At 34.4% G+C, this 19,668-nt stretch overlaps 1 non-coding gene across 1 annotated transcript; it reads left to right on the top strand.

The window, feature by feature from the left end:
* Positions 1 to 5,232: 5,232 nt before the first annotated feature.
* Trnad-guc (transfer RNA aspartic acid (anticodon GUC)) lies at positions 5,233 to 5,304 on the top strand. Its single transcript has one exon. It is a non-coding gene; the product is annotated as a tRNA-Asp (tRNA).
* Positions 5,305 to 19,668: the final 14,364 nt, after the last annotated feature.

The raw sequence follows: 19,668 nt of genomic DNA, 5'->3' as shown, positions 1-19,668 counted from the left end.
AACCTAAGTACCTGTAAAAATAATTCTATTTAAATAGGAAATAAATGTTAAATTTTTAAGTAGACATTTTAGTGTAAATCCAATCAGACATATGGAAATTCGCTTAGTCTGCAGGTTTGCTGCGGCGGGGGTATTTTATAAACAAAATAAGGGGAAACGTTATCATCTGTGACAACAGTGATGAACGTATAATATTACAGAGATACAGTGTATTTTCAAATTAAGTCACAATTTTTGGAATCAACCCCTGATAAGGTATATATTTTTTTTGCGGAGCGAAGCGAAGCTCTTTGGGATCGGCTGCAATGCAAACGTTCTAAGGCTATCACTATCACTAAATAACGGCTGAACAGATTTTAGCCAAACTTACTAAGGTTGTTTCGAAAAATGTTAGGAAGGTTTATGAAAAAACAATTCCAATTTTTGATAATGCCTAGCCTATAATTTCAAAGTTTATAAATTTTAACATTGGCTTTATGGGTTGCCATGATTGTTAAAACATAAGGACGAAAATGTAAAAAAAACACATTTGCCAAATTTGGCCAAGATTGACAAAATAATGTTGATTGGTCGGGTTCAACCAGAACTGTTGGCTGACCAGGATGACATTACCAAGCAAACATGGAAAAAATACCGATACAGAATAAATATGTATGTTCACACCATTCCTTAATGAAACTTGTTATATAATGTTTATAGTTTTGAGAGAAACTGATGAGTAGGCCTTAATTGATGAAATAGTTGTATTACCCATATCTATAAACATTGTTTTTATTATTGAATTATTAAAACATACCCCCGCCGCAGCAAACCTGCAGACTAAGCGAATTTCCATTTGCCTGATTGGATTTACACTAAAATGTCTCCTTAAAAATATCACATTTATTCCCTATTTAAATAGAATCAGTTTAACACATACTTAGGTTTGCTGCAACAGGGAGGGTAAAAGTGTTTTTTATGTAAAATGTTAATAGTTAGTAAGAAATAAAAACATTTTCTAAATTTGGGCAAAAAATGTTAATAAACAAGCAAACTACAACAGTTTACTTATTCTCCATAAGAATAACATGGGAATTTTAAATTTACAATTTTTTGAAATTTTCTCCGTAACCATTAGGTGCATTATAACGCTTTATATACTAAATTATTTGTTTTTTTAAGCTCTACAAAATAGTTTGGAAAGAAATTGCTAAATTTTATGTTTTTTGAGTCAAAAGTAGGAAAAACCCATTTTTACCCCATAAAACCCCCCAAAAACCCCCGTTCCCATGGTCCGATCATGCTGGTTCGCGAACTCGTTCAAATAAACGTAGGTTTACACGTTTGTACCAAATTTCATCAAAATCGGATCGTTTTTGCTCGAGTTATCGCGCTAACGGACACATATATAAATATATATATATATATATATATATATATATATATGAATTTGAACGGATGGTGTTTTTGGCCTCTAGGGACCTCAAAACGAAAAAAAAAATCGGTCCCGGGTCCAGGTCTTACCATGAGTACTACGGTAATAGCTTATTCCCTATATGGGAAATTCGCTAAAAATGTCAAATGCCACTTGCGTGGGCAATTTCTGTGTTATCAACGTTTTTCTTGTAATGACGTTTGTGTATTGCGATTACAATCGTGGCAATTGCGTGAGTGTTTTCCTTCTAGCTTTGAAACACACGAGAATTGACAGAACGTTGTTTCTGAGTGTATTCACTGTTAGACAGGTCTTGCCATCGTCATACTTGATTTGTTGTTTAGACGAGGTAGTTTTATCAATCTCCAACAGGGTGGTTGTACGTCTTCTACCAGTAGTACTACTTGTACCCTATTGCACCAGCTAAACTTCATACGACATTGTCGACAACAATGGGGACCAAAGTTCAAAGATCCTCCACCCACAGCGACACCGGAGATGATCCGTTCTAATTTCTTAAGAGTGCGCCTCCCCCATCTCCATATCTGCGATTTCTTTGTTTCCCTTTCCATGCTGTTTGTTCCTTTTTCCGCCACTAAAAGATTGCAGCGCTTTTGTTCTTACCCGGTGATATTAAATGGAACACAAAGTTTGATACGGCCGAGGTTAATGACAAAGAGCACCTAATGAATCCCTCGTGGGTCTCGATATCTCGGTGTAAGGAACCTTTCCCAACGCGGCGTCACGCATTCCAGGGAACCATTTATACTGATTGATTTCATTGTTTAAGAGATGAAGACTCACTAAATGATAGCTCATATCGTGGGGATAAAGTGAAAACTCTTAGAAAATATTGAACCGCAGTTAACAATGACTTTTTAAATGTTGCTAAATTTAAATCTGACTAAATTTCTGTTATATGTTTTTGTATGTCAATAATTGTATTTACATTTTGGTGGTTTTGGAATTTATCATTAGCAATTAAAATAACTAACATGTTTTCTATGACAACATAGTCTTTTGCGAATATCTGTAGTTTTATTCGTAATAATGCATGTGGTACCATTGTTGGTTTATATTTTTTTTTGTCCTAGGACGCTAGACACGAGCCCGGAATTGTTATTCACATTACTTCAGGCTAGACCTAGGGGTTACGGCATTATCACTTAGATAAAATCCATTGGTGATTTGGCGGTATTTGTACCCGGGTCCCTCCCGCGCTCTACCAGCTCGCTCCCCACCCATTGTTAGTTTATAATAGAGATTGGTTTTTAAATTATTAATATTTTAAAGACGACAGGTCAAAAAAGTGTACGGTCAGATAGGAATAACATTATTTTGTTTATTGCACCATTGTATTTAGTTAATATAATTTTCTACGTATCGGTGGTTAAAGCCATAAGTATAAATGTAGGATTTATTTATGAGCAGAACGGAATAAAACCTCAATAACCTTTAGGCGATCGACAAAACATTTTATAGCACTTATACAAATCTCAATTTTGTAACATTGATATAGTGTAATTCACGCAATTCGAATTGTACGGCACCTTTTACGGTAAGGTAGTTAAAATGATGAAAAATGAAACAATTGAACAAAGAGGTGGTGTCGGTGCAGTAGGGGTAGTGGAGGTAGTGGAGGCAGTGTTGTGTGTTGTCTAGGGTACATTGAGTGTGAACATTACACAGCAGACAAAGCTGGTATAATCTGGAGATGAGACGGACAAACTCATCTCCAAAGTAACCTTCACACCTTCACAATGACGGACCAAAGACAAATAAAACGTCAGCACAACGATGCATAGACCGCTGAAATAATACTCGCAGCTCCGGGCCAGCGAGCCTTTGTCTCCCTTCTTTGGGGACAAGGATCAGAAAACGGAATCTTCAAAGGGTTAGGGCGCCGGTTATAATAAACAGATATGTCTCGAAAGCCTTACTTGGACGGGATTAAAGGAATGAGCGGATGTTCTAAATCAGTCTTTCCTTTAATTATACGGAACGAACGCGGGTTTCTTTGGTGATCAACGCTAAGTATGTGTTGCGAATGGATTAAAACGGAGCTTTTCTTATTCCTGGAACATTTCTCAGCCGAATGTCAAATGATATTAAGTTAAAAGCGAAAGAGACATTCAAAAAGGGGTCCTTCCGTTGTAAGACTTTTATAAAAAATACGCGATATAATCTTGTTTCGTTTTTTACAGAGACTCAGCACTTGTTAAGCTTATTAATTTGAAGAATATCTTTGTCTGTGGTCCTAAGCTCTCGACAATCACATTTATAAAGCCTCAGAAGAATGCTTATAACATTTACTTTGACTTAAGACATTCACCTGTTAATGCTTATTTTAGAAAGCATAATTAGTAAGACCAAAATTTTTATATAAGTTTTCTCTCAATATATATTTATTTACCAACTAAAGTGTAACTAAAAGCATCATCTTTGTACATTTCATATATATTTGATGTCCATGTTCAACTGCACAGTGGACACACACCACAGCAGTAGGCCTACAATACAAGCGGTGATACGAATCAGATGAATTGTGGGCTAGCGTGTTGTGTGTTGTGTCTGATGTATTTATTAGCCACATTAGTTGTATTGTAAGCGCACACTCTCCCACACACGCAATGATACAGTCCATTAGTTTGATTTGGTAAATTAAATGCTCTTCAGACCAATTTAAGACCACTTTTACCAACATTCCAACAACGTAGACTCCATGAAGGTATGAGGATATTTGTAGTATGATCATGTTTTATACGTATAATTTATGAGGTTATCACATACAAAACTTACATATAATCATCCTACAACCGATGAAATATTACAAAGTACGTACATTTTTACTGTGATTTTACACAGTGAATGTTTTATGCCGGAATTTATTTCATTCGATTCAGCAAAAACAAAATATTTGATGCAAATTGTTAAGCTTGTGGATTTTACGGAATTTTTAATAATCATCCTTGTAAATGAATTCATAATTTTCTGTTAATGTAAATTAATTTTGGAAGGATAACTCTTCATAAGTTTGGAAAATACATGGTGTTTTTTACGCAAAAAAAATACAAGCACGGAGATTCATTGCTTCACTGACGATCAGATGATATGCATTTTATCATTGGTGTCTCTCTACACGGATTTGTGTTATTGGGAATTATTGTTATTAAGACTCAGCATAAGATTTTCATAAGGTTAAAGAGTGTAGGCCTATACTGTAGGAGAACATTAAAATTAAATTGTTTTTTACGTCATTAAATATTTCATTTATTAATTTATTCCATTAAATATATTCAATTAAGTTGTTGTATGCGATTACAAATCAACTGTATTAATACTCTAAAGACACAATACTTATTGTTTTCAAGTAGGCCCATCACCCGTGTTAAATGTAGCTTTCTTTTGAGAGAAAAAACTACGTTGAATCTACGATAAATTCTAAATAACATTTAACCGTTGTTTGGACGTGATTCAACAATGATAAAACAAAAATTTAAATCACTAGATCAGAATGGAGTAGATAAAGCAAATCTGATAGTTTATGAGCTTCTTTGTCTGTAAACAGTGACTATATAGTATATACTGCTCTACTACTTGTAATTTGGATAACGCCAAAAGCACCCTGTTTGTTCATATTACCTAGAGTTTCAAGATTAAATAAAAATGGAATTTATATCCTTATATGACTGTTGTCATATAAAAAAATGAATAAAAGAAACAGATAATGTTATCTTATATTATGTATGTGTGGATCCAAGTGAGAATGATCTTTTATTAAGATCGTGTTAAGTGATATAAAACACGTTATTACCAATTCTTCGGTAGTATAGTGGTCAGTATCCCCGCCTGTCACGCGGGAGACCCGGGTTCGATTCCCGGCCGGCGAGGAAACATTTTGTTTGGCAATACAGTTGTTGTTGTAGTTCTAATGAGAAATGTTATAGTGCATAAACGTTAATACATTTTTTGTAGAAACATTATTAAAAAATACTCTAGCATTAAAGCTGGTTATTGAATATACTATTTTAAATATATATTTGCCTTTTTTTAATGTAGGCTACTATGAAAATAATAATGCATTAGGAATATAACACAAATAACTTGTAATTATTAGAAACTTATTTTTACAATACAGTATGGTACATATTTAAGAGATTTTAATCTCATACAAAAGAGGTTAAGGGGCATAAACAACTACTGCAAAGCATTTCCCACAGAAGACTTTACCATTTTACAGCTTTCAATACGTGTACGAAGTACCAGCATAATAAATTATGTACATCGTCCTATGTTCCCCGGTTAACCTTAGAAGAATCTAAGTATTAAATCCCCGATTGCAACTGATCTGCAGACTAGGACAGTTTACAGATAATATGTTAGTTTTAAATAATTTTACAGCAGAATTAATTAATTAATTAATGTATGTCCAATTATATGCTAAATATTAGACCGCCCAAGGAACTGTTTCAGTTATTGATTACATGTTTATCCCAATTTTATTTGAATCAGATGATATTCGTTATACAAAGAATAACTGAGAAATGATTATTTTCCTTGTTTGTATCTTCATTTTACCCCATTTCAACAATATTAAAAAGTAGTTTTATCAATTTAACTTTGTTTAAATAGTGAAACCTGAAGGTATAGCAAGAAAAGAATCAATTTTTCCTCAGTTATTCTTTGTCCAAACTAAGCTTATAAGATATAGTTGTAGTATGCATAACATTTAATTAATTTTACATTTCTTGCACATATTTTGTAAAATTTACGGGTTTTATGGAATTTGGAATAAATATTTTTTCAAGCTGCCATTTTTAAACGGTTCATGAGTTTTTATTCATGTATGGACAAAGATAGTGGTCAATAAGATAATCATTTTTACAGAATTTCAACGCTGTAGCTTAAACAGTTAAGGAATTATAAATGTTTTTTTGTAAAAATCACATACAGACAGATAGATCGAAATGGAATAATATAGGACACATGTTATGATACATTTTTTGTTTCTTTGACATGCTGAATAACGTGCCAAAGTTTGGTCATAAGATTGCACGATTTGTGTATATTCCAAATAAAAACAAAGATGTGTTTACTTCTCTGTTGTGTGGCCAAGAAAACAATCAAATATTTAATGGTCCTGGACCTTCTTCTTAACATTGAGACTTCTGAATCAGCCTTATTCCGACGGGAGAGTCTTCTAAATTTACACCTGCATGACGCGTTCAAAGTACACTCGTCACACCTGTACACTTGGTACACATTGTAAAACAAACGTCCCACAGTACAACCACCTTATAATCTTGTTGTTGCCACTCGTTGTGTGTAAATTTAAATCAATTTAGCACAAAAGTACAAATATGTTTTCGTATTTGATTTTACCCAATTATCGTTTCTGTATGTCTAACCATACTCCTTTTATCTATGGTCTAACGTAACGTAACACTATACAGATATTGACTATTGACTGTTGTTCGAATGTGTAAACTTGAGTAATACGTGTCCTGGAAAGGGAGGGGTTAAGAATGGTTTGCTTTTAGTTAATTATGGATGTTTATAAATTTTGTAAGTACTTTTAGCTTTACAAAGGTAACAAGTGTTTCTGTTGGAATGTTTCTATTTGACTACTAATCTACCATAAATAACTAGTACAATATGAGTAATAGTCTGAAATTAGTAGTTCATTATGCTGCTTTCTTGGATATCAACTTTTTTATATAAAAAGGCTTAGCTTTAAATAAAAAATAAGCTACAGTGAGAATTATTCTTGATTAATTTTGTAAAACGTATATATTATAACCAAAACTACCAGATTTTTTGGTCGTTTATGACATTTTAATTTGATTATTTACTACACAGCATAATAGTATTACCAATTTATCAAATACCACCACTCGTTATATATTATACAGTGCTTGAATGATTCTGGGATCTACAGGAGTGGGGTATTGGTAGAGCAAGAAACATATGGCAAGCAACCGAAGATCTTTTCCAGCGTAGATTTTCAAATCGATGTGGCAGCATTGCCGATTCACAGAACTCCTTTTAATTGAAGTGAGAAATGTCGTCTACGTCAAATACTTTCTATAAAGAATCGACGCAAAGCCGGCTCAGGATTGTGATTCCATCTTTGATCGAACCCCCCCCCCCTAGTATTGTAGGGGGCGAGGGGTGCCCCTTCAAAGCGCCCGATAGCAATCTCCCTCAACCAATCGCACAACGAGTTACAATCACTTCTTCTATCGCCAAGAATTCGTTTTCGCTTAGTTGCTTTCTATCCCCCCCCCCATTTCTCGATTTACACAAGAAGTTGTCATTTTCCTTTTAAATGAAATCCTTTTGTGGTCGGTTCGACAATAGACCCAAATCACACCTAACCTCTCCCACTCTCATTATCTTCCGTTTTCATTTGTAACGTCTTGTTTCAAGCGGTAATCTCAGTCGCGATACACGACGCTGTTCTACGGTCTTCAGTGTGTATATTTATATACTGTAATTGTTTTCTATTACAGAATCCAAACAATATGAAACAAAATGTGCAAATTAATACTAATATAAATTAGTAATACAGTATAAAGTTTGGATGTTTGTGGTTTGTGAGCACGTCACATAGCATAACCTACTATATTATATTATAGAACCTATTATATTATAGAAGGTTGTGCACATACCCAAACCCTAGACCAATTGAGCTGCACTTTTGCAGGGATATCTAAATACTATACAGCCACATTTGTAACTCACTCAATGCGTATACAAATAGTCAATATATTACCGAAAGAAGTAGCCAAATTTTATTTTAAAACTCTCCTAGTTCTCCACCTTTTTTACTTCAAATTTTGCAATGTTATTCTAATGAATAGGCCCTATATTTAATGATTGAATCGCCGTACTAATATCATCAATGTGATATTAGCATAAGCCCACTCGCTGTTATGTTTCAAACGGTTTTTTAGATGTGCGTGTTATTTATCGTACGAGTTAGTTCGAGTTTTATAGAATTTTGCTCATCGTTTTCTGTAAAATTTTATGAAGCTAGAACAGGCCAATAGGCTTGACTAACACTGCAAAATTACGTTATTGCTGCAGTACGGTATGATTTTGGATCGTTTGTATCTAGTGACTTCAATAAATAATATGGGTATGTAAGTACACATTTTCTTAAGAATTTTAAACCTTTTACGCGAATTAAAATAAAAACATTTTACCAATCTGATTAGTAACCTTAAGTTTCGTTTAAAAAAATAATGTTGGGTGTATAACCAATGTGTAGAACCACGTATTCTCTTCCGCGTTCTCTTTCAATCGTAAAGCACGGGTAGGACGGCAAGTTGTAAATATTTTTACAATTAGTCCCATTATTAATTTATTTTATGTGTGGTTTAACATTTGTCCTACGGTTACATGACTAATTGGACTTCGATCTACTGTTTATAGCACGCCAAGCAGCTAATTGCTGCATTTAATTATACCAAAATTATTTTTTCCTTACTCCAGTATTCCAACCAAACAACACAAAGCAGTGTGCTTTTATTAAGGCACGTAATACGTGTAAGCTTGAAAATAATTTGACAACACTTTAAGACTACGACTATGATCAGATGGTGCCGCGTTCGCAATTTTTTTAACGCTTAGATTAATTTAAAGACGTGATGTATTATATGAAGGATAAATATAATGGCCGCGCGAGTGCAGAGTGCGTTTTCGCACACTAGTTACACAAATAACTAACTATTTCACGGATTTTATAAGATCATTAATAATATTGATGGGGCAAACTCGCTTTGTAAATCAGTTTTGGTTAAAATGTATTACCTTACTTTAATATGTCATCGATATCATTACTACCAACCGTCTTAGGCTAATTATGAGAATGGTATTTTAGTTAATACACCGTCTAGATAGTTGCTATAAGTTGAACGAATCTTGTTATTTATAATAATGAAATGAAATATACTATAGAATTTATATGATTGAACATTAGTTATCTAACTACTGTCTTGTATAATTATATTCTAGGGGATCTTAATAGGACATTATGTTGATGTGATACCTACAAAAATAAGGACAAACCTATAAGATCTTTTGATTATTGAAATAAATAAGTTATTATATGCCACACTATATTTTGCTGTTGCTTTTTTTTTTGTTAAGCTATTCTACATATCTTAATAGGGCTCTTAAACACACATGTACTCAATTACTGCAATACTTCATAATCACTTGATTTAAACAGGGTAGGCATTTCCATATTATTTATACTAACAAAATATTATGTTGGTTAAACAATGGACTATCTATATCCAATAATACGATATTTTAGTTAATATGTTAACTTAATCTGGTAATTATTTGCATAATTTAACCCTTTGCTTGAAAAATATTGATTAAAACAACATTATATGTACACCTTGACAATAATTCAATTAAAAAACAAACACTCTTTGTACTTTAGTAATAGCTTCTATATAGGCCTAATTGATACGCCAACACGAAATTTGTTCATTGAACTCCTTCGCCAATTCTCCACCGATATTGACCATTGACGTCTCATTGAAAGAAAGAGCGGGTCGCGTAAATTTGCAAACTGGCCTTAAATGTTTATAAAGTTAAAATTTTAAAAAGCTCTGACTTAGTGGCTTTTAAAGTCCACATGTTATCCTTATTAGCGAATTTTCCTATTACCGTAGGTGGCACAGTAAGACCTAGGCCCGGGACCGATTTACTTTTTCATTTTGATGTCCCCAGAGGCCAAAAACACCATTTGTTCAAATCGTGAGGCAATATTAGAGTTGACTTTTTTAAACTCGTTGTAAATATGAATGTTATTCGTTTTGAAATAACTTCTGTAATACTTTGCAATTGCTCGAATTCGAGCAACATGTACACTAGTTATAATAATTACACTGTTTCATAATTTTAAATTTTACGAATTTATTTATCCAGATCAATAGTTTTGTATTAGAAAAGAGGGCTCTTTGACAGCAAACTTACTCCCTTGCATTGCAAATAATTTTTACGTATGTGAATTTAACCTGCGAAATTATGTGAAGAGTCATTAGGGATTGCCTTCGGTGTTGAAACACAAGCCACTGGTGGATATCAGATGGCAAAGAGGGCGAGGTTTGAAAAAGATTACCGTTTATCGTAAAAAAGGGGGAAAATACTTTGATTCTTCTCGAAATCAACGAAAGTAGCATTAAAACTGATGAGTGTTGCGGCCAAAGTAGGCTTTAACGTCCATTTACCGATCAGATACAAGCCGCCTGAATTGATCAAAAATGCGCACCGTTAAGTAAGAGCGAATATAAAAATGTAGCAACCGACGTAAAGGGACAATTAGCGCCGACGGACTTCACATGACCAGAAATAATTCGCAACGTTCGCCAAAGCTTTTAGGGCTGCTCTTTATCTTCAACAAAAACTATTCACCGGAATGAAAATGTTTTAACATCGCGAACAAAAGAAAAGATTTTTCCGAAATAAGTGCACAAAGAGCGGCGCTTCGGAGTCCTGTTGTAATTACGGTATCGCTGCCCCCAGCGGAGCTTTTTCATAAAGTCACTTTTTGTGGTTGCGATATTAATACGTCTACGAGATCAAAAGCGCGATTTTTCAAAGATTAACGTTGGAGCGCCGTGCAGTGTGCAGGTTGAGCGGCGTCGCGCAGTCAAGACCCGGGCCTCGGGGGATTAAACGTGCTGCTCGATAGTTTTACACAAACGCTCCCCCCCCCCCACAGCAGTACAAACCGACGGGTACAACAGAGTGGATGTGGGAGGATAGGAAGTAATAACAAAAATGATCTGTTTCAAGTGTATCTCAGGTAAATTACTGTTTTGTGGCTTGACTTAAAGGATAATCATTACCCAATACTAACACATTGACCAAAGAAACCCCACCTTTAAGAAATCGAAACTTACCCTTAGAAATGGCTCTTACCAATAAAAGTTAAAATGTTGACATATTGATATCAGATTTTCTCTCCCGTTCAGACAACCTAGGTAGTTTCATGAATTTGAGAGGTGTTGCTATAAATCACCTTCCAACCAAGCTCTTTAATGAGAAGAGGCAGTTTCTTCATGGTTTCAGATGGGCTCGGTTAAATAGTGTGGGACTATAAATGTTAGAACTGGATTGACTGTAGTGATATACTGTACTTACTCCTTAGACATTACATATCAGCAGTGGTAAAAGCCAATCTGAGTAAAGGTCTGCAAAGGTCTAAATGATTTACAAATTACAATTAATTGTAAGCAATTACCGATATAATTAAATTTGTGGCAAATTTAAGTGAAGTGTTATGTGGGCCTAAGCTCAAATCATAAATAAATGGAGAATATGCTATATCATGATTTTCTATCACCCTTCTTTATACCTGCTTCTCGTTAATATACAGGGTGTTTTTCAACACGCACCCCAAATTAAAAATACCGTAAGACACTTTTTAACGACGAAACAAGCTCACATGTTGGTATCCCTGTTTTCTTTACTTCATTGTCATTTAGCTGATACGTATTGTTCCAAAGTTATCTATGGGTTTCAGACTTATTAGGAATGTATTAATGTATTGTGATTAAGACTCATCAAGATGCAATTAAGTAAAAAAATATATAAAAAAAACAGGATACCAACATATGAGCTGGTTTTGTCGTCTAAAAGCGTCTCCCGGTAGTCATAGTAATTTGGGTTGTGTTAAAAAAACACATCCTGTATATTATTCCAAATATTTTTTATATTAGTTTACTGTGACAACTAATTTTATTGCTTGCTAGTAAAAACTGTTGACCATCCTGTAAGCACAACTAAAAAAATATACATAGGCCTACACAATACTACCTCAACATTGGCAGTAAGTCAAACAATAACAAGAGTGGTAACAATAATAACACAACAACAATAGGATAGAAGCAGTAATATTATGTTCACAATAGTAGTAAGTATCTAGTTTAAACTAAACAAAAACAATTTTATATGAGTCTAAAGATTCAATTGGAGTATATAATTATCGTGCATCGTATATATTAAAATAGGACATGTAGCATCAAAGAGTATTCATACAGCATGTAAAACATACAATCTCCATACGAGTCCTGAGTCCTGGTCTGGTTAAATGAAAGATGCGGTTGAGTTAAACTACACCGTGCCGCTGAACACTTGCAGGGGTTCAATGATGAGCTTTCGACATGGAGCGTCGCTTTTTGGCGCCAATTCATCTCGACTTCTTTCATCCCCACAATGACACCCGCCAGATTAACGCGGCTCCCTCGTACAGACTTAATCAAACATGCATTCGTCTTCATTTGCCACCGGGACGGGAGAGCTCTGCGATTAGTGTCACCATCCAATGGGTCTATACAAATGTTTCACTAGCGAGGTTTCCAACTTATTTGACGATTTATGAAAACGTTGTGCTGTGAAACCTGCAGTAGTTTTTATAATAGAGGATAGTCTACTCTTTGACTGAGGATTATGAGGTGACAGAATAGGCCTACAGCGTACGGCTCAAGGAGGAAGAGTTCGCATTAAACAGGATTGTGTAGGGTTTAAATTTGAATTATCAGTATTGATTACATATTAAGGACAGTTTTTTACCAGCTCTAGTAAGTTTTTATTCAAATAAATCATGTAGCCTATACTAAACATAATTATACTTCAATTCAAAAGGTTACTGCTTCGTTCCCGACTGGGATAAACTCTTATTAATTTCCAAGGCTAAAATCATCTGGCTGCAAAAATATGGTGATATAATTAATGACTCTCCTTCAATAGTAACAAGACTAGGCTTTAGTGCTTTAGATCGCTCCTAAACATAACGAAAAAAAATGAATAAAAGCGGCGATAGCGTTACATTGTTTGTAACAGCTACATTATTAAATGATAGCCAAGTCAATGTAGAAAAAATATGGCCTATGTTGGAAGAAATTATATGACAATGAAGATTATGTACCAATCATTGGTACCCAACTAGATCTACTTATTCTCAAAGTCCCCTAAAATCACCCCAGTCCTTTTCCCCCACCACCCCTCAAAAGTAAAAATTGCATAGTATGCTCAAACGCGTTTTCTTTCCATACGATTTATTTTATTAAGTAAATTAATAGCTCGTTGTCTATATAATTATATATATACCATAAAAAAATGTCATATACCAGCTCACCTGCGTTGCCCAACTATCGCTCGGTCTATCGTCTATTTAGCCTACATTACTGTCTAATTTTACAACAGAATCCTCTACTTAAATATACTGTATGTAAGTATTCACAAGAAAACGTCCAACAACCTTAGAGGAACTATTTTTTGAAATTTTCACAAATAAAAATGAGGATAGGACTATCAACAATATGACACATACTTTCTCTCATTAGCTTGTCGATAACCTTAAATTAAAAGTTGGTGGTGGAATGAACTATTCTACGATAATTTTTCTAAGATCAAAAAAGCTGCAATAACTTATGAACAATACTTCTTACAGCAATATGGGTCTACAATGTTGATAAGAATTATAAGGACCAGACCTAAAAATTGTTAACTAAAATCAATTTTTCTAAATCAGATTTTTTATATTTTATGGGTTTAAATAGGCAAATCACGTAAATAACATTAACTTTTCGACAGTAATTTGTACAGCGTGGGGGTTTCACTTCAAAATTACTTTTTTTGTTCAGGGGGACTTAATATATATAAATTAAAAATAAGGTATATTCACCCAGTACTCAAACTCAAAAGTTTTGACGGAAACAGTAATTTCTTCATATACTTTGTATAGGAGGAGGAAGTGAAGATGAAGTAGGAAAATCAGAATGACAGTGTACATATTTCTAAAATTGTATCAATTAAACTAAAGTTATGAAAATATTGTATATAGCTTTTATTGTAGTAAATTTAATTATGAAGACAACGAGATAGTCAATGATGAAACACACTGATGTATAGTTTTAAACATGTGTTCATTAATTGATTGTTTATGTTTACCAATTTTGTAAATAGAATGGATTGAATAAAATAATGTACCTATCTTTTGATTTGAATCTAATTATTATACAATAAATGGCGACGAGGATGACGGAAATAGGAAATATAAAGAAGTTGAGATCAGTTGCAAAAAGGCAAATTTCCAAAGCATTTAAACTAATTATAGAAAATAAAGCAACTGATAAAATGACAAGTGCAGAGATAGAGGTGAGGTTAGACAGTTTAAGATCGTATTGGAAACAATTTGAAGATGCACAAACCAAAATTGAACTAGCCACTGAAGATGAAGAACAAGATGATCTAGCCTCGTACAGAAGTGAGACAGAAGAAATGTACATTGTTTTAGAAGCAGTATTGAGAAATGAAAAGACACGACACAATAATACAGAGCCTACAGCAGCAAATCCACATAACAAGGAACCAAGCACAACATCAAACATTAGTTTTGTTCCATACGACGAAGAGGAATCTTTTAGGAATTTCATTAAAAGATTTGAAAATTTTCTGGTACTTAAAGATGTAAATGAAGAGAAAACAAAGCTTTGTAGTTTACTACATGCACTTTCACCTAAACTACATGAACGGCTTCTAGACATAGTTGCCCCTGATGACCCTTACAAGATGAACTATGAAAATGTTGTTACTGTTTTAAAAGACCATTTGGAACAATTACCAAGTGTATTAACATTACAACATCGCTTTGTGTGTAGAGTACAACAACCGAATGAGTCAATCATCGAATTCGCTATGGAATTGAAGAAACTGTCTAAAGATTGTCAGTTAAACTGTGATTGTGGAAAGTCAGTAACTGATATGTTATTACGCATGCAATTGGTAAGAGGACTTCACGACCATGATATTAAAGGACAACTTTTACAGAAGAAAATTGTAACTACTTTTAAGGAAGCACTTGAACTTGCAACATCACTGGAAGCTTCGAGAACTGAAAGCAGCATGATGACTGCTCACACAGCACCACCAGCAGTTCCAGTGCTCAAGGTTGTAGAGAATCAGACAAGAAAATGGGACAGATACTCTGGGAATAAGAACGCTGTACAGGCAACAAACAAAGACCAATATTCTCCTTCCCGTTCAAAGTTTTCAGGTCTACAAGGACGGTGTTATCGGTGTGGAGATAAAGACCATAGAGCAAATACATGTAAGTTTAGAAATGAATTTTGCAATTTATGTAACAAAGTAGAGCATATTGCAAAGGTATGTATGGGAGGACCAAGAAAACAACGAATTGACCAACTAGAGGACAGAGAGATTGAAAAACAGTTAGATCATACTACCTACGATTCTTATAAACTTCAAGTAAATAACAGTGATAAGTTCATTATTAAAATAGAAATTGAAGGAAAACCATTATCTATGGAACTTGATACAGGAGCAGCGCTATCTTCAATCTCATTTGAGGACTATAAGAGATTAGATATCAATAAAAGAATGTTCAAATCACATGTACAGCTTCACACATATACAGGTGAAATCATACAAACTAAGGGCGTAGTATATGTTAGGTTTCAGTACAAAGAAAAGATTTACTTCGGAAAACTATTTATTATCGACCAAGATGTTGAACCAATATTTGGTAGAGACTGGATAAGAGAAGTCAATTTAGAAATTGGTGATATTAGAATGTTGAATCAAAACTCATCTGAGTTGACACAAGTTCTTGACAGTTATTCAGATATATTCAGTAAGGAAATTGGTTGCATTCCAAATGAAAAAGGACACCTGAATCTAAAAGAAGACTGTGGTCCAATATTTGTGAAGCCGAGGCAAGTGCCCTATGCTATTAAACAAAAGGTGGAAGAAGAACTCGATCGACTGGAAAAAGCTGGTATTATTACAAAGATTGAAAACTCAGAATGGGGAACGCCAATTGTGCCAGTAGTAAAACCTAATGGTTCGGTACGAATATGTGCAGATTACAAGACTACGTTGAATAAAGTTATACGTGATGAGAAGTATCCAATACAAAGAATTGAGGACATCTTTGCAGAGATGAATGGAGGTAAATTTTTCTGCACACTCGATGTTAGTAATGCTTACTTACACATGCCAATGGACTCTGAAAGTGCTCTGCTACAAACAATAAGCACTCAGAAAGGTTTGTATAAAGTTAACAGGTTGATGTTTGGAGTGAAAGTAGCACCAGCACTGTGGCAAAGATTCATGGATAAGGTACTGCAAGGGACTGATGGAGTTAAGTGCTTTTTCGATGATATAATCATTCAAGGTACAGATTACAAGAGTACACTAGAGAGATTAAAAACTGTCCTAGAAAAACTTAGAGCGCATAACTTGAAATTAAATTTTGACAAATGTAAATTCTTTCAACAAAGAATAACATACTTGGGACATACAATTGATGAAAACGGGCTGAAGAAAAACTCAGAAAAGGTCAAAGCAATTATCGAGGCAGAAAAACCTAGAAATGTGAATCAACTACGATCTTTCATTGGCATGGCCAATTACTACAACAAATTCATACCAAGACTGGCCGAAAAGCTATATCCATTGAATAAGTTACTACAGAAAGGACAGCGATTTGAATGGTCACAAGAATGTGAAAACAGCTTTATCAATGTTAAAAAGCACATAGCCAATGACAACACTCTAGCACACTACAATCCAAAACTTCCTCTAATAATCTCAACTGACGCATCTCCTTATGGATTGGGAGCAGTAATTTCCCATAAGTTTCCTGATGGGTCGGAACAACCCATAGCTTTTGCTTCCCGATCTTTATCAAAAAGTGAAAAACAGTACAGTCAAATAGACAAAGAAGCTACAGCAATTTACTGGGGGGTAAAGAAATTCTTTGCTTATTGCTATGGACGAAAGTTTGTTCTTCAGACGGACCACAAACCTCTTGTTTCCATATTCCATCCATCAAAATGCTTACCGGCAATGTCAGCTACTCGTTTATTGAACTACTCACTTTTCCTTGCTGGGTTTGATTATACAATTGAGTATAGAAGAACTTCAGACCACTGTAACGCAGATTTCTTGTCCCGTTTTCCAGTTGAACAAACTCAAGATGATGAAGACTTGTATTCCAAATTCCAAATGAATCAAATAGCAATTCTTCCTCTCACACAATGTACACTTGCAGAGCATACAAAGAAAGACTCTGTACTAGCTACAATAGTTACAGCACTAGAAAATGGAGAAAATCTGGAAAAGGTTGGTTTCCGAAATAATGATTTAAGTTTACATAAAGGTTGCATCTTTAGAGGTAGTCGAGTTGTAATACCTAACACATTGCAGAAAGAAGTTCTCAAGGAACTACACATTGGGCATTTAGGCATGTCGAAAATGAAGGCCATGGCGCGAAGTTATGTATATTGGAAAAACTTGGATAATGATATTGAAAACTTGGTTAATAACTGTGACAAATGCAAACAGAAAAGAAATGAACCATCTAAATTAAACCATCAGCCTTGGGAAGAACCTACAGCTCCCTGGCATCGCTTACATTTGGATTTTTGTGGACCCGTAAATGGAAATTATTTCTTCATAATTATAGACGCCCATACAAAATGGTTGGAGGTTATACATACAAAAAACACTTCTTCAGACTGGTGCATTCGAAATTTAAGTCACTTATTTTCAACTTTTGGACTGCCAGTTATGATAGTAACAGACAACGGCTCCCAATTTACGAGTGCACTTTTTCAAAGGTTTCTAAGCAATAATGGAATTTGCCATAGGACTTGTGCACCTTTTCACCCATCAAGCAATGGCCAAGCTGAACGATTTGTCCAAACTGTTAAGAAATCATTGGCTGCCATGAGTGAAGACAAGGGAGACTTGCAGCATAAAAATAGATCTTCTCGTAACTCAGTTACGCAAAGCTCCAAACTCTACAGGACTCTCCGCTTATGTGTTAATGTTTGGCAGAGACATAAGAACGAAACTTAACGTGATGACAGATAAAGTTGAATGGAATAAAAAGACTATGTCGGAACACAAGCTGAAAAGAAATTTTCAGGTGGGACAGAGAGTACTGGTAAGAAATTATTCCTCAAAAGTAAAGTGGAAGGAAGGGAAAATAATTTCAAGAACAGGAAATGTTATGTTTAAAGTCAAGACAGACACTGGACTCACTTGGACTGTATAGTTTTAAACATGTGTTCATTAATTGATTGTTTATGTTTACCAATTTTGTAAATAGAATGGATTGAATAAAATAATGTACCTATCTTTTGATTTGAATCTAATTATTATACAATACACACAAAAACGGGTTTCAGGTTTTACAAAAAGGTGAGAAGTCTTGTACTTTTCAAAGTCAATGGTACAATACGATGTAATATTAAAACCTTATTTCCGATTTACACCCTAACATCGACATTGTTACACACACCACTGGTCCACTTGTATACTCACTGTACATAGTGAACAGATGGCGGTCGCTGCTAGCTGTTCATCCGTCCATATAACAAACTGCGATTAAACGAGGCAATCGAACCATTAGTCGATTAGTCGGTGAAGGATTTATCGAATGGTGGATCGCACCAATCACCGTTGACTGCTAGATTGGGAGACGTCACTGTCATTGTCACTACACTCTGTCAACTTTCACTATCGTCAACGTGGATCACTCGACACTCAAAAGCAATCACCGCAGGTCTCATGGTAAGATCTAGACCCGGGACCGATTTACTTTTTTGTTTTGATGTCACTAAAGACTAAAAATAATATCCGTTCAAATTCATAGTATAATATATAAGTTAAAGTAAGTTTGAACATTAATATGCACATTTATTCATAAACAGTATATGTGAGTGTCCATTGCCACGCTCGAGTAAACATAATCGGATTTTTATATAATTCAGTACAAACGTGTTAACTTATATTTATTCGAAAGGGTTTGTAAACCAACATAATCAGACCAGGGGAACAGGGTTGCAAGGTGTGAACATTGGTGCTTCCCATATTTAACCCACAAGATATTGCAATATCTGTCCAAGCTATTTTATAGAGATTAATAAACTAAATAATTTAATAAATTCAAGTGTTTTGTACGCCTAATTGTTACGAAGAAAATTTCTAAAAACTGTAAATTTAAAATGCTATTCTTATGGAGAATAAATTAACTGTTGTAATGTAAGACTAAATTACTTACGTGTTCCCGTCACAGATCAATAAAAAGTGTAAATTCATGTTTCGGTGTTAAAATGCCATCATCAGTTTCAGGTACAGTTAGTACAGTTAGTAGGTATAGTTATAGTTCACAGTTAGTTGACAGTTAGCTTACAGTTAGT

Source organism: Macrosteles quadrilineatus, unplaced genomic scaffold, assembly GCF_028750875.1.
Source record: "Macrosteles quadrilineatus isolate MER2022 unplaced genomic scaffold, UCM_ALF_1.0 Scaffold_1__1_contigs__length_201487025, whole genome shotgun sequence".
NCBI classification, from domain to species: domain Eukaryota; kingdom Metazoa; phylum Arthropoda; class Insecta; order Hemiptera; family Cicadellidae; genus Macrosteles; species Macrosteles quadrilineatus.
Note: the sequence above shows the minus strand (reverse complement) of the source record. Positions and strands in the feature narration are given on the sequence as shown.